Below are 16,837 nucleotides of genomic sequence, written 5' to 3' on the forward strand. Positions count from 1 at the left end.
AACCCTGCGGCGCGTTACGCATCAGAAGTCACAGAGCTGACGGAGCAACCACGACTGCCCAAATCATTTCCTTTCCACTAACCTGGGAGGAAATTCTGTTTAAGAAGTCAGACATTACTGATAATACTCATGACAGTCCGCTCCAAAAATACATTTTCAACATGTTCTGATCCCAAGTCAACTACTGCCACTTTAGTGGACTTTAGCGTCTTCTCCCGTGTCTGCTGTTGACGTTTCAGGATGTTGCAACCAGCATGGGTAGTATTTGCCTACAAAGGCACAGGTGGTTAGGTTTAAGCAACAAAAGCACATGGCAACCCACACCAGGATGTCAACAAAAGCACAATGTAAGAACTGGGCGACAAAAGTATGTGGAAACCAGTGCCAGGACATCAACAAAAGCAGATGGTTAGGTTTAAGCAACAAAAGCACATGGCAACCAACACCAGGATGTCAACAAAAGCACATTGTAAGAACTGGGCAACAAAAACATATGGTCAGGATTGGGCAACAAAAGCACATGGCAACAACACTAGGATGTCAACAAAAGCACATGTTTAGGATTGGGCAACAAAGGCAATTAATGCCAGGACCTCAACAAAAAGCACATGGTCAGGACTGACATTTCAGCACAAATGCACATGGCAACCAACACTAGTATGTCAACTATAGCACATGGTTAGAATTAAGCAACAAAATAAATCGCACACAAGACTTCAAATGCCAAATATGCTTAATCTGTCTACTGAAGGGATTCTCGTGACTCAGTGCACTGAGGACTGCTGTGTCCACCAGGACAACACTCGCTCCTGCTGGTATTGATAGGCAGTTTGCTGGCCAACGTGATACAACATGTTAAATCAGAGTGTTTGGTGTCACAGAGCTATCTGTGCATTAAACGACAGAAAATGAATGTGACATTCCTCTGATATATTGGTAAGAAAATCATCAAATTTCACAAAAAGTTGAAACTCTGAACCACCATTTTTAAATTGCACAATGAGACATGAGTGCATAATGGAAGCCTTTCACATTTGCCTACCAGAATATCTGCTCAGCTGTTTGTTTTCTTCAAATAGTTGAGCAAGCACAACACCCACCCCCACCCACACACACCCACACACACACACACACACACACACACACACACACACACACACACACACCTGAACTTGCTGAAATGTCAGCTCCACCAAAGACAGGGAGCACCGGGTTTTTGAAGATTGTTTTCTTTTCATAGACAAAATCACCACAGGAATGCACCGCAGAGACGCCGAGGTCAGAGCTTGTTGAATGTAAAAGTGAGAAGTGATAAAACTAAAATAAAGTTTTTTAAAAAAGTAAAAGGAAGAACTAAAATGCTACAATAAAGTAAAATTGTTTGCATGTATATATATGTAAGCTTAAGTATATATTAATAACAGTGCTCATCCCTGCAGGTAAATGGTCTTCACTCACTCAGTTATTCAGCTACAAATGCTCCCATTCTGTCTACACACAGCACTGAACGTACAGAATACATCTTTGTACTTTTAATTAACCCTTTAAAACCTGAGCAAATCGGTCTGATTCTTTTCAAGATCAGAAAAAGGCCATGAGTATCTCTACAATAAATGGCCTCAAATATTGGCAAGACACCAGTGAAATAAATAGTAAAAAGTAATGTAGTGAAAAAGTAAAAGTTAAAAGAATATAATCTGCAAATTAAAATAAAAAAAAAAAAAGACAAAAACAAAAGGAAATGACCTGGAAAAAAGTGCTAAAATCATTTTTAAAGTTTGATTTTTTAATAACATTAATAACATTTTATATAATTATTTAATAACATTATTGTAATAACATTAGTAACATTTAATATAATTATTAAATAACAGTAGTTTGAATATAATACTTAATATATATTATATATTTCACCCTAAACCATTAAGTACTTATACATACAATTTTCTAGATTGTTTTCCCCTGGTTTTTGTTTTTTTTTTCTGATAATTTTCTTCTTTTACTAATTTCTTGCTGGGCCTTTCTTTTAAAGTTTCTCGTTATTTTTTTTTCTCCATGTTTTTAAAATAAATCATACTAAACTGCTTGAGATTCAAGGGTTTAAATGTTTGTGAAAGGCATCTAAATGCAATAAAACTGATGCAAATCCATGCTTCAAAGGGTTAAACTGTGTTTTTCTATCCACAGCAGTGCTCCTCTCTGCATATTTGTGTTTATTAATATGTGAGTGTGTGTTTTCAGGCAGTGGTGTGTTAATGTAAGTAAAGTATGCAGCATCACCATCTACGGGCCACAGTCAGCCATCGCAGTGCTGCTCCGCTGGGCTCCATTAATGCCGTCACTCTGTTTAAGTTACAGTTCGTCCTCCTGTCCTTTTCTTCATATCCTGTGAGCAGCCTGCCGCCTTTTGGTGATACGAAGAATGAGACTGCTGTAATATGACAGACATTAATCACATGCAAACACAAGAGGGAGCTGTTAGTCCAGTCATTTCTCCTTGACCTGGTTTGACCCATTAAGTAGCTGCAAGGCAGGAAGACCTCCCAAAAACCTAACCTGGGTAATTATCATACAAAGTGTGTCTGTGGAGGATCATTTCTAGGGACTCTTTCAGCTGCATTAAGTGGTCATTTGGCGCTTTGTGACTGAGTTTGCTTCGTGGTTGTGACTCAACCAGCAAAAAGTGCCTGTTTCATGTCAGCTTTCAGGTAACAGGCAAGTTTTTTTTGTTTTTAAGTATATAGTCACCTCTGCTCCATTTGGCGCTGTGAAAGAAATAAATTTGTCATGCCTGAAAGATCTGCTATTCAGTTCTCCAGCTATTCAGCGGACTATGGTTTATAATTTTCCATGCCCTTGAGAGAGCACTTCAGTCTTCTAAAAGTGGAAAGCCTTTGTCAGGTACTAATAAATCAGGGGGAAGAAAATGGATGTGACCTGAAACTTGCAGAAGATGAGGGGGTTTCTTTTGTAAAATTACATCCATTTCAGTTGATTTCATTTCATCAGAGGAAATAAAATGTGATAATTTCAATATTTTATAGGAGTAAATTGAAGTAAAACACATAATCATCGATTTCAAAGGCAGATTTGCATTTTCTTCTTTGTAATATAAATCTTTCTAATATAACTTCTGAACCAGTGAAACTGCGCTTACGGCCCATGGGCCAAATCTGGCCCCCAAAACCATTTTCTAATTCACAATAAACGTACATAACGTGCTAGAGTGCATAAAACAACATTAAAATAGAGCTTGTCGATCAAAAAAAGTGCCAGTGGAGGATCCACCACACCCCCGACAGAGGTCCTCGCTAAGACCCTAATGTCATAAAATCCTAGAAACCTGCTGACATCCTTGAAATGTCCTAAAATCCTAAAAAATCACTTTATTTTGAGAAATGTCCTGAAATCCTAGAAATGTACTAAAATCCATGAAATATCCTAAAATCCTACAAACATGTACGGGGCTACTGCCAGTGGCCCCTGGCCTCCTGTCACATTGTGGCCCCCAAAGCATCGCAGGTTGAGTGTCCCTGTTTTAGGCCTGTTGGAGTTCGGTCTCAGGTTCCTGGGTGGTCCAAGCCTCTGCACTGAAGACAGTCTCTGACACAGTTCAGGAGCGTTAAATGGCTCTTGTCGTCTTATCTGTCTCCTGAAAGCAGCTTCGACAGGATGAAAAGTGATAGATGACACTGCTGCGTTTTTTTACCCGATCCCTCTCGGATGTGTCTCAGAAAACAGAATTTCCTTTAAACTCAGGTAAATCTGTTTCGCCTTTAAAAAAATGAAATCACGCAGCGGGGAAGGTATGAATGGCAGTAACCAAACAGCGATGCTCGAGAGGAATCTATCACGTCTGTTTAAGATTTATTAGTTTGAGTCGGTGTCTGCGCTCCCCCCGTACCCCTGCATTCCCCGGCGCTCCCCTTTGTTGCCTCTCCAGCCGCCCTCCGCCCCTCCTCTTTCCTGAGGGGCCTGCAGTCAACTTTGACCCGCACAAAGAGCTTGTTAAATGCCTGTGTAATCCCTGTGTCTCTGTTTGCGAGTGTGTTTTTATTCGCCGCTTTTCCGCGAGTGCCACGTCTGCGTGTGCATGTGCGTAATCCTCAGGTCGCTCGTTTAGGAGACATCTTGTCTTGGCCCATCACATCGCGCTGATTGATCACGCAGGCCGAAAGCTTTAACTCACTTACCAACAAGCCTTTCCTAAAGCCCGAGGGCGGCCCGCTGCGGCCGGATCAATACTCTCAACAAACCAACAGTCCTCCCGTTTGAAACACAGCGCCCCCGGGGGGTTTACGGGAAGACGAAAAATTATGAAAATTCAGTCTCGCAGTGCCAACTGTGGCGGCGTCTTTGAATGAAGACAGATGATCCGCAGCGGTCTGACAGTGAGTCACTGACATCCACAGACATGCCTGTCTCTTCCTCTCAACCCCGGTGTTCACCTCAGCGTGGAATGCAGAGGAATGCTCCTCGCTCCTCACGGCCAACAACCCAGGATATGAATCAACACGCCCGCCTTACATTTACACACGATGGGAGAAGAGCGTGTGCACGCCGCTGGTGAGCAGATATAGAAAATAGCTGGGCAGAGAGTCACGGTGTGAATGAGAACAATGTTTAGAGAGTATGGCAGAAATATGTGGTGGAACAGTTCACATAAGCTTGTTTGTGCAGGCAGTGCAAACAGAGGTGCATGCAGGAAACGTGCAGCGGACACATCGAGACGCTCGAGTGTGAGACGTGGTTGCAGGTCTTGATAGTGGAGATGTTGATGGTGTTGTTACTGATAGTAGTTTACTGAAGTAACGTAACTTTTGTGTTTTTGGGAGAATCTGCACTCTGTTGCTGTTTGGCCTTCCGTTCACGCAACACCAGCATTTTGGGGGTCTGAGAACGCAAACTTTTGAAACCAGGTTCAAACTGGCATTGCACTGATAATGTGAGAACGGTGACGTCACTAATGCGCCTTACGTTTAAACCGATAGCCGTGCACGAATAGGAGGACAACAATAACAACAATGGCGGACTACCGAGCTGTGTTTATGCTGCTGACTTTACCGAGGTTATTAACGCCGTCGGTACTCGTGCGTGCATTCGCCATCGTCTTTATGTGCAGGCACACTACAGCGTTTTTGGTTGTTTTTGCTGATCATATAAACTTCCGTTGTTAGTAAGGCCGTTTCCGTCTTAACGTGGCCTTAGAACGGAAGAAACATCGGACTCCCGTATTAAAGTCCGCCATTTACTGGATCCATCACAAAGTCACCAGCTGCGTTTGAACCTGCCGTCGTCCTGCTGTGTGTCATGCTCATGCGACAGGTTTTATCTGGCCACATTATCGGCTGTCCATCACCACGAGCTGTTCTCAGCCACGTTCTCAGCTGACGCCGTCCAGAACTGTATCATGCGGACTCAAAAGGTGGCTTTTGGCGTTGGGATCTTACTCCACTGCGTATCATACAACGCCAACAATGTCTTCTGCCAACTGGGCTGGTTTTATAATACCATTACAACTTCTGATATAAGATTAAAATATTATTAAAAAAATGTAAAATACAGTTTATTATTTTCATGTTAACGTAGTTATACGTGTTTCCACTGTATTGCGAAACTGTTTTTTGCCAGATTTTTCTTGTTCAAATAACTGAAAATGAATTTGAATCATCGAGATGGTCTCCACTTTGGACAGCTGTTTAGCTGCTGTCATCGTCTTTATGTGAACTTCAGCAAAGCCAAAGACTGTCTGTGTGTTGATGGGAGTGGGTGGTACATTTTGACAAGATTCTCATGGTTCCCATAGGATTTAATGGCCTGACAGACAGAAACTGACAACCTCCAGTTAGTTTACAACCAGATCTGTGTGTTTTGTATTTACCCTCAGGCCACATACCAAGGTACGTGTGTGTGTGTGTGTGTGTGTGTGTGTGTGTGTGTGTGTGTGTGTGTGTGTGTGTGTCTGCCAGACTAATGTTATCTAAACTACCCCAAGAAGCGCTGTGTTTTGAATGGGCAGGGCTGAGATAAGATCATCTCAGTGAATACATGAGCACCCATCGGTGCCAATTCCATCCTTATATTGTATAAGAAGGAATGCAGGGTGGTGCTGAGGGTCCACCGCCCCCGAAGCTTCCCCTGCTCGAGCCTCGGGGGAAAGCAGCTCATTCCTCTGACACTGAGCTGCAGATCTATGCATGGGCTTTCACAGGCCGATACGGGAGCTGTTGTTTTGACAGATACCTGTTGTGCACAAATGGGTTTTTCTGCAGAATGAGATGCTTTGATTGAGAGCACAGTGGCACCCAGGGCATGAATGTGTGCTCACACGCATCAGAAACAAAATCATAAAACAGCCTTAAAAACTTCCAAACTTCCTGAAATCCTAGGCAAGTCCTAAAATCTTAGGAACATCCTTGTCCTCCATGTCCTAGAAATGTCCTGCAATCCAAGAAATGTCCTACAACACTAGAAACAACCTTAAATCTCAGGAACATGCTAAAATCCTAGAAATGTGCTAAAATCTGAGAAATGTCCTAAAATCCTAGAAACTACTGAAAACCCTTGAACTGGCTGAAATCCGGGAAATGTCCTAAAATCCTCACAACAACCCCAAAATCCTAGAATTTTGCTAAAATCCTAGGAATGGGCTAAAATCTGAGAAATGTCTTAAAATCCTAAAAAATGTCTTGAAATCTGAGAAATGTTCTTCAATCCAAGCAGCTACAAACAAAAAACCTTAAAATGTGCTAAAATCCTAAAAAATGCCCCAAAATCTAAGAAATGTTTTTAAATCCAAGAAACAACCTAAAATCCAGGAAATATCCTAAAATCCTCACAATTATCTATAATCCTAGAAATATGCTAAAATCTTAGAAACAACCTAAAACCCTAGGAATGTCCTAAAATCTCAAATATATCCTTAAATCTAAGAAATGTTCTTAAATCATAGAATTTACCTAAAAAACCTTTAAATGTCCTTAAATCTTAGAAATGTCCTAATAGCCTTTTCACTGCAGAACGAGATGCTCGGATTGAAAACACAATGGCACTCAACGACGTGAATGTGTGCTCACATGCATCACACACAAGGTAGAGTAGGATGAAGCTTTCATGAACTGCGACCAAGCACCCCGGGTCAAAGGTCAAGCTACTGATTTGGCCTCGTCTCCCCGCCTCCTCTATCCACACACAACCCCCCCCCCTCGCTCGCCACGCTTCAGAGGGAGAGTGCTGAACATATCATGACCTGACAGCCACATTCACCACCGCAGGGGTAAATACACAAGGTGCACGAGAGATGACCCCCACCCCGAGACTTTCGCCGTCCCCGTATGAGAGCCCCCACTTCTCTGGATGGAACAAATCTTTCCGGCGTTTTCGTCCCTCATCTCGCCTCCCTTTTCCTGCTCCCGTCTCTTCGTGCCCCCCCCCCCCCCCCCCGGGCGCGGGGGATCCCCGCCCCCCCCCCCTAAGTGTCACTGAAGAATGTTCCATCATTTAAACGGGGGAGAATGCTCCGCTAATATATAACCAATTACACTGGTCACATTTCCTGTGTCTCCTTTGAGCTCTCTGCAGGCTCAAAGTGCCAATCAGGCCAGGAATGCCAGAACATGGCTCTTATTTGCCAGGGGTCAGCGCACCAGTAACCTCGCATTCTAAAGGACCATTGTTCCCATGGCCAGAAAACTCGGGAGAGGCACACATACACATCCAGGGTGAAAGGCACACACACAAACCCTGGCCCCTAGAGGCCCCACATCAAGGGCCCGCTCTGTTTAAACAGCATCCGCCTGCACAGCCACCCGCCATGAAAGGGATTAAACAAGGTGTGTGTGCATGTGTGTGCTTATACGTGTATGCTCGCTGCAAAAAAAAAGTCCATGTTGATAAATAATTGAATCCAGTATTGCAGTGATTTTCAACATACGGGCCGAGGGCCAAATCTGGTCCCTTACAGGGTGCCAGGCGGCCGCCCAACTATTTTCCAATTCACAGTGAAAATAAAGTGATTGACACTTGGAATTGTTTTTGTACTTTTAGGATAAGATGCCAGAGAGGACCTACATAAGCTCCTAATGTAAGTCGTCCTAGGAATGTCCTCAAACCCTGGGAATGTGCTAAAATCCTGGAAACATCCTTAAATCCCAGAAATGTCAGAGAAATCCAAGAAACATTAAAGAAATTCTCAGCCCAAAATCTGAGAAATGTGCTTAAAATCCTATAAATGTCTTGAATTCCTAATGTCCTAAAATCTAAGAAATGTCCAAAAATTCTCGGAATATCAGAAAATCCTGAGGTGCTAAAATGTTACAAACAACCTAAAGTTCTAGGACCATCCTACTAACCTAGAAAGGTCCAAAAATCCTAGTTAGTAGCTAAAATCCTACAACTACCTAAAATTCGAAAAACCTTCTTAGCTTCTAGAGATGTCCTAAAATCATAGAAATTTGCTAAAATTCTAGAAATGTCCAAAAATCCCAGAAACGCCCTGGAATCGTAGAAACAACCTAAAATCGTAGAAACATGATGAACTCCTCGACACATCCCAAAAACCTCGAAATGTCCTAAAAACCTAGAACAACCTAAAATTCTACGAACCCACTAAAATCCTTGAAATGTCTTAAAATCCTACAAATGTCCTTATATTCTAGAAACACGTATGGGGCTGCTGCGTCTGGCTGTTGGCCTTCAGTCGTTTTCGTAATGGCGGCGCCCACACAAAGCAAGTTAAATATCTTGCTGTATCTGATCGAACCTTAAAGTTTACCGCTGAGGTGTCCTGATTTAATCCGCCTCCAAAACTAATCAGCATTCAAGAATCTGTGGAATTGAGCGACGTTAACTCTGTTCCTCGGTGTTGCACCACTTGTGATTAATTCTTATGAAGCATCATTCATCATTTCAATATATCGGCGCATGTTTCAAGAATAAATCCTACGACAAATGCTTACAGAGAGAAAGTTATTTGAAGAAATATGCTCATCATTTACATTTACCGTAAAGAAAAGTCAGACTTTAAGACAAAGTGCAAGATATCGTGTTTTTCTGTGTGTGTGTGTGTGTGTGTGTGTGTGGGAGATACAGAGAGAGACTGAGTGTGTCTGGCTGATTGCAGGTACTCAAACTGTCCTTGCACAAAGCATGGCGTCGGAGCAAAGATGCTTTAAAACGCACGCCGCCTTTCAGAGCGCCGACATTCTTCCTGTTACATTTCCTCAAGAGATCGAGACAAAAACAAAAGATGACTTGTTGAGAATGAGCACTTGTCACTGCACGAGTGTGTGTGTGTGTGTGTGTGTGTGTGTGATAAAATAAAGAAAACACTCAAAGTATCTCTCTTCTCTCACTCATGCATGGCACATGTATATAATGCTCATGCTGGATATTCCTCCTCCTATGAAAGCTTCATTTATGCAGCTAAATGTGACCTGAACGGATGTTTTAAACGAGGGCTGGACGGAGAAAATCAAATATCGTGATATTTTTGACTGAATATAATATATGTTGATATTATGGCGATACTGTAGAGTTCACTATTGGTGCTTTCACAAAATATTATCACTATGACATTTTTAATATCAATATTAGGGATGCACGATAATACTGGCACATCATCAGTATCGGCAGATAACGGCTTTAAACTGAAACATCGGTACGTGTGACCGAGGTTAAAACATTTTTAGTTTTTGCTCAGTGAATGGGCACATTTCTCTGCATTAGGTGGAAATCATATGTGCATATATTGTAATCGACATCTGCAGTCGGCCAAAATGAAAACATCAGCACATTGGACATCGGAAAAATGCATCCCAAATTACTAGATCCATAAAATGCTATTGTTTAATCATCAGAAATGTGGATGTAACGACAGAGTAAGAGAGGACAAACAACAGAGAAGCGAAAACAGCCTGGTAACATTTGGAGCATTATTTTTTCTTGAAAACTTTTTGGCCTTTTTTGTTTAGATTTTTGTTTTTCTGTACAAAAAAGAAATTAGGTTTTTTTTATTTTTTTCCTCTGAAGATTTTTACTGATCATTTTTCTCTTTTTTTTAAGCGACCATTTATCATAGCCAGAATTCGGCGATATTTATAAAACTTTGGATGCCAAGGCCTTATGATGCCACTGCATTTTATTTTATTTTATTTTATTTTTTTCTAAAACTGTAATTTCTAAAACTTTCCGAATCAAAATATTCTTTGTCACAGTCTGGTCTTCACTGAAATATATTGAAGATCTGCTGATATGTTACATCTCATCGACGTGTTTCTGTCTGCGAGGGTCACTCAGGGCTTGCAGCCTGTTTGAGGTGAATCTGTGAACGTGGAGAAAATGCAGAGCTCTGATTGGCTGCCTGCTTGTGTTTGCTGTCTGGGGCCGGCCGAATCAAGAACGAATGGATTCCTTACCTCCTTTTTTATGTGTCTCAATACAAGCATGCAAATGCATGCACACACACGCACACACACACACACATGCACAGAGTTTCACACAGGTATGCAGTCATGTTAAGAGAAACCTGACCTACCTGACAGATCGAAACTACTCCTACGCTACTCTGTTAACCCCTCCATGTTCGGCGTGGGAAACAATGCTTTGGCAATACCAGCTAATTCCTGCGCAAATAGCTGAGACGGACGGCCGGCCGGACGGATAATGGATGGATACGCTGATAAACGTTGACACGGCCTCGGTAGGAGAATAGAGAGATAGAGGTTTGGTGTTAGGGAGAAAAGGTGAGGTGCAGAAAAGGGAGTGAGGAAAAGGTTGTCAATGCGCCTTTTCTCATTTGTTCCCTCTCCTTCCCTTCCCTTGCTTGCCTATAAGAGATATCTGAGGCCAAAGGGCAGACAGCCTTTTCAGAGAAACATGATTGCAGCCTTGTTGCGAAAGGCCTTTCATTTAGAAATATGTGACTTTCTGTTAGAGGAGAAAGCTGAAGCATTCCCATCACTGCTTTTCTTCACAACACAAAACCATGGCAGAGAGAGACCTTGTGCCTCTGAAAAAGGCCTTTCAAGACACTCGTGTTTTCAAGGTCCTGCCTTGAAAGGCAGTGGGTTTATACACATAAAAATCACCATCCGGATAAAACCGGAGTTAAAAAATTGTTTTTCTGTTCATTCTGAACTGTGAGCTTTTGAGATTTATCAAAAAAATGTATATTTGCTTTAGTTTATTCATACATGCAGAAGCATCGTGAGGATAAATCTTATTTTTCTCTGTGAGTTTCACAGCAGATTGCTGTGTCATACTTTGGCCTTAAACACACTCAGCACAGGCTGCTCTGTTATTTTGGCCTCAAGTACTTGGAGGTTACGTAGCTTAGGTCAATACCATGTGCGTGTGACCGCGGGCTGATGTCACGTGGCTTGTGAAAGTCGGCTTTGATGTCAGCAATTAGGCGGTCGAACTTTTAGCCGAAGCCTCAAATCTCGGCCTCCTGTTGCCCGGCTCGTGGGTTGCTAAGTTACCGGGGGAAAAACATTTGATGTCTCGATCCTTATCAGTGATAGGGTGCCACGCAGCAAATGAAATCTGCTCCTGCTTACGTCACATGAACATGCTTTTCACATGATATTATCCAGAAATGTACAGGCCACACTGTAAAATCTGACAAGTTCATTTTACTTAAAAAATTTTTATTTAAAAATCTAAGAAACTGACTCCCTTTGAAAAATGTGCTTAATTCATGCTCCCTTTATATCAAATTGTTAATTACTTAAAATTTTGTGAAATTGTTGCAACTTAAAAATGACACGCTTGAATAAATCTTCCACATTTTTTTTCTTTCTAAAATGTGGGGGAAAGGGCAAGAAATGTCCCATAAATTGCATGAAATTAGTAAACGGTGACAAAGGAAATGAATTAAAAATTAGATTTAAAAAAGGATTTTCTGACGTTTTTCAAATTGTTGGACTTTTTATTTTTTTAAGGAAATTTCTTGGATTTTATGGCATTTCTAGACTTTTAGGACATATTTTAGGCATATTTCTTGGATTTCAGGATGTTCCTGAGATATTAGGACATTCCCAGAATTAGGATTTTTCTAATATTTTAGAGGGAGATATTATAAGAAAATTATCCCAAAAAAAAAGTGGTGAAAGCCCCTCGAAAAATGTAAGTAAATTTGACTATTGTGTGGATAACTTGACGAGAAACTATAGGGGTGGAATTTTTATTATATTGAGTAAAGGTACAGCAGGTGTTTGACAGACTGACCCGTATTATTTTACAGATTTCATGTAAATATTCCACCCAGAAAAAGTGCCCTCTTTAACCCTTTAAAACCTAGTTCAACATTAGTTTTCTTGTGCTGCACTAAGGCGCCTCTCAGAAGCTGTTTAACCCTTTAAAATCTGGCCAAATTAGTTTGACTTTTTTTCACAAATATGGGGGAAAAAGGCAATGAGCAACTTGGCAAGAAATGTCCCACAAATTGCAAGAAATTAGGAAAATAACAGCATGTTTCTGGGATTTTAGGAAATTTCTCAGATTTCAGGACCTCTCTAGGATTTTAAGATGTTTCGGGATGCTTGTAGGATAATAGGGGGGAGAATGATTAGAAAATTATTGAAAAAGGAAACTATTTTCATAATAGTTAAAATTAGCCTATATATTTCCTATTATGTTACAGGGGAAAAATAATTTTCTGCACTTTTTTTGTCATAATTTTATTGTAATTTTTTCCTTATTTTCTATTGCTTTTGAAAGAAATCAAACCAAATTTGCTCAGGTTTCAAAGGGTTAAAATGCAGCCCTGCTCTTATTTTCCTAACAGTGTGGTATTTTAAAGCACCGTGCGTGGGCTTGTCCACACACTGCATGACCTGAAAGTTTCGTGATGTAGGCCACGCTGATAAGGGGAAGACAAGAAGACTGGGAGGGGAGGAACATGACTGTGCGCGGCTTTATCACCTGCGTGTCCTTTGATACAGTTTCACTGGTGGCAGATCAAAGCGGCCGGCCGCCTCCTGCCGGGGACCTCGCTGCTACTGTAACCGCTGACGGTGGACTTCAGCCAGAAGCTCGCACTCCTGCCCCGTCACAGACTTGGACTGACTTGTAACGGTTGGGTAATGATGACTGTTAAGTCACACGCACAGGGAAAACTGCAGGCGGAGCGTGTGACTTTACTCACTCAAGTTCCTGAAGCTTTCTGGCAGACGTGTCTGATTTCCATATTAGGGATTTCCCTCATTTATAGCTCTGTTTCACAACCAGGTCGGAGTCCGTCCCCTGTCAGGTGAAGTCCTCCAAACGCTGCCGGGTGGAGGAGGATTGTTGGTTGGGATTGGGGTCAGAAATAGAATCCTTTTCTATTGTCATTTAGTGGGAAACTCCTCAAATAGACCTTAAGACGTTTTTCAGGAAAGTTTCACCACAACTTTGGTTTAGCATTCCACCTTTTTACTGCTCAACTTATGGCCCACAGGCCAAATTTGGCCCCGGACAGGGTGCCAGGTGGACTCCCAACCATTTTTTAAATTCTCATTAAAAAAGAGTGATTCACACTGAGAATAGTTTTTGTACATTTAGTCTACACAAAGTGCCAGAGTGCATAAAACAGCATAAAAAAAGTGCCAGTGGAGGATCCCTTTTACCCCCCGGCAGAGCTCCGAGCTAAGCCCCTAATGTCATAAAATCCAAAATGTCCTAAAATTCAAAAAACATGCTAGAATCCAGAAACAACATGCTAATATCCAAGAAATGTCCTAAAATCCTAGAAATATGCTAAAATCCAAGGAACGAGGTAAGATCCTAGAAATGTGCCAAAAGCACAGAAATGTCCTAAAATCCAGGAAATACCCTTAAATCCTGGAAATGCTCTGACAACCAAGAAAAGTCCTATTATCCCAGAAATGTCCTAAAATCAGATAAACGTCCTAAAATCCTAGAAACATGTATGGAGTTGCTGCGAGTTAAGAAGTTAAGTTCAGTTTAGGGACAGTTTCTTGTGGTGACCATGACAACCCATCTTCAACCTCAGTGTGGTTGTGTGTTTCTGAAGTCAGCGTGCTCTGCATTTCAGCCCCTGGGAAACACTGTGTGAATGTGCGAGTCTGCACACGCAAGTATCGCACACGGTTTCTTTATGACACACAGTAGCCGGCTCACCTGTAACAATCAAACGGCTCGTTATGAATCAGAAACAAGAGACGAGGACTTAAGTTTGGATTCAATTCTCCCCAACTTTAGACCGCTGATTACAGTAATGAGGGTCTGTCAAAGAACAGCAATATTGCATCACATGAGACGTTATATAAAAGCTTTTTAATTGGTTCTGCTGAACAATAAAGTATCTGAAGTGTCACTCTGCTGCACAGCTCTGACAGGCAGACCCGCAGCGCCGCGTCAGCTGCACAGACATTTGTTAGAACATTTGTTCTCAAAGAACTGAAAACTTAATTGAGATATTTCTTTTGGGTAAATTTAAGTTTTTTTTCCTGAAGTTAAGTAATAAGACAAGACATTGCATACAGTTATACTGCATCAAATGGATATATGGTGCATTTAATCACGTACTGTATCAGTGTCAGATGGTAAATAGACTAAATAGACATTTGCGAAGTGCCTCTCTAGTCTTCTGACCACTCAAAGCTCTTTCACGCTACATGTCACATTCACCCGTTCACACACACCGGTGACCGAGGCTACCATACAAGTCACTTAGTACCCAGTTTAACATTCACACAGCGGGCACACAGTGTATACTTCTACATACAGACTGGAGGAGCCGGGAATCAAACCGCCAATATTTCATCCAGTGGATGATCAAAAAAATGTTAAACTTTGATACAAGACCAGTTCAAAACGTGATGCCCAACACCAGCACAACTGTAATAACTACAATAAAAATTAAAACCTGGACTGAAAATCTTAATTTTTTTAAAAATACAGCTTTAGTACTTTAAATCAAATGTATAACTAACAGAGGCTGCATCGTTTAAACACATGGTATTGAAAAAGTATAAAAATATCAAAATAACAACCTTGTGTTGTATTTAAGTACAACTTTGAGGTACTTGTATTTCAATACTACAGCATTTTATACCTCAACGCTACTCAACTACACTTTTACTCCATTGCATTTATCTGACAGCTGCTAACTTCAAAAAAACTCCAAAAAACAAAGCATATTAAGCCTCTGGAGCAAAGACTCTGCAGCCAACACGTTCTCATCACAAGTCGTCACACGTTGCCACAGTGGACTTCCACGTCTGCAATCTGGATGCATCCAGATCCTTACAGGTGCCTTCATGCTCCTCACATTGTTACCAGCAGCACTGCAACCTTTTTTCAACCCTCAGTAGATTTCTGTGTCTAAATATTACGCTCTAGGTATACTTCTGAGTCTGCTGCTTACATTTCAGGATGATGGACCAATCTGTCTCCCCTCCCGCTACCACACAGGGACACAACCAGCTGTGTTTCAACCTGATGCCGTGCATCTGCGTATCATACCGCCGCGGCAGGTGCTGTCTGGCAAACCAGCTACGTATAATAACACAGAGAATGGTTCTGTCTGGCCATGCTTGGCATATCATGCAGACTTTCGGCGGCAGGATCTTACACCAGAAGCACAGCGAAAGCACCATGAAAGTGGCGGTACTCGACGACTTTGGAATGAGAACTGGCTGGATCTCCATAGACGCTCCCAATGTAGACATAAGAGGCTCATTCTAACAAAACAACGCTTCTTATTTTCATTTTTCATATTTTATATGTCCTAAAATCCTTGAAAAACCCTATACGATCCCATACATGTCCTAAAATCCAAGAAACATCCTAAAATCTTAGAAATATGCTTAAATCCTAGTAACATGTTAAGATCCAAGAAATGGCCTGAAAGTCATTCAAAAGTCTTAGAAATGTCCTCAAATCTCGAAATGTCCCACATTTCTTGAAACACCCTGATATCGAATTATACACTAATGAAAATATACTTATTATATTATTTACCATTCCTGCAGGTATACCTCCCTAAATCCTAAAGACTGAACCTTTAAGTAAAAGATATGCGTACATCTTCCACCTCTATAGAAGGAGAAACAGACAAACACACGAGTCAGAATTTAAACTGACGAGGTTTAGTCCAGAACAGGCGGACAAACGAAGGTGCGTTAAGTAACGAGCACATGTTTGGACGTTTGTCAGTCCAGGATCATTTGGACCGGCTGAGTCTCCTCACTGAAGTCTGTCAGTCCGATAGATGCTCTCTCTCATATTTCTGTCCGCTGCCCTGTCAGTAGGCAGCAGCACCGCTCGTGGGACCACGTTGCCGCCAACACAGGACGCCGTCCTCTCTGACGGATCATTATGACACACCGCGGTGACTCACAACATGTGTCTCTGTTTTTGTTCCTAAAGACGAAGAAAAAAAAAAACACAAAAGGCCTACTGACCATTTTTTTTAAAAAACACCAGCTGTCAAGCGGACGGACTGCGTTTGAGGACACGTGCCGATTTGTGCACGTGTGCGTGTGTGTGTAAGCCGGGACGCAGTCATCATCCAAACCACAGTGGATTCAATAGTAGCTGGCGGTCAGAGAGGAGGTACGACTTGAGGCAGGTCATGGTAAATACCACATGACTCATGTACAGTTGGCTGAGTGATCGAACACATTCAACGTGTTCAGCCAAATGTGAGTTTGAGGCTGAAGTCTGAAGCAGAACTGAAACGTCACGGTTAATATTATATATATCACATACATACATACAGCAGGTGATGAAAACATTTCTCTGTCACCGAGGGAAATAACAGGAAAGAGAGCGACAATTTTAAATGAGGACTTTTGCTTCAGAGGCAGAAACTGTTTGAGCTCAGCTG

This window comes from Plectropomus leopardus, chromosome 10 (assembly GCF_008729295.1).
Source record: "Plectropomus leopardus isolate mb chromosome 10, YSFRI_Pleo_2.0, whole genome shotgun sequence".
Classification (NCBI taxonomy): Eukaryota; Metazoa; Chordata; class Actinopteri; order Perciformes; family Serranidae; genus Plectropomus; species Plectropomus leopardus.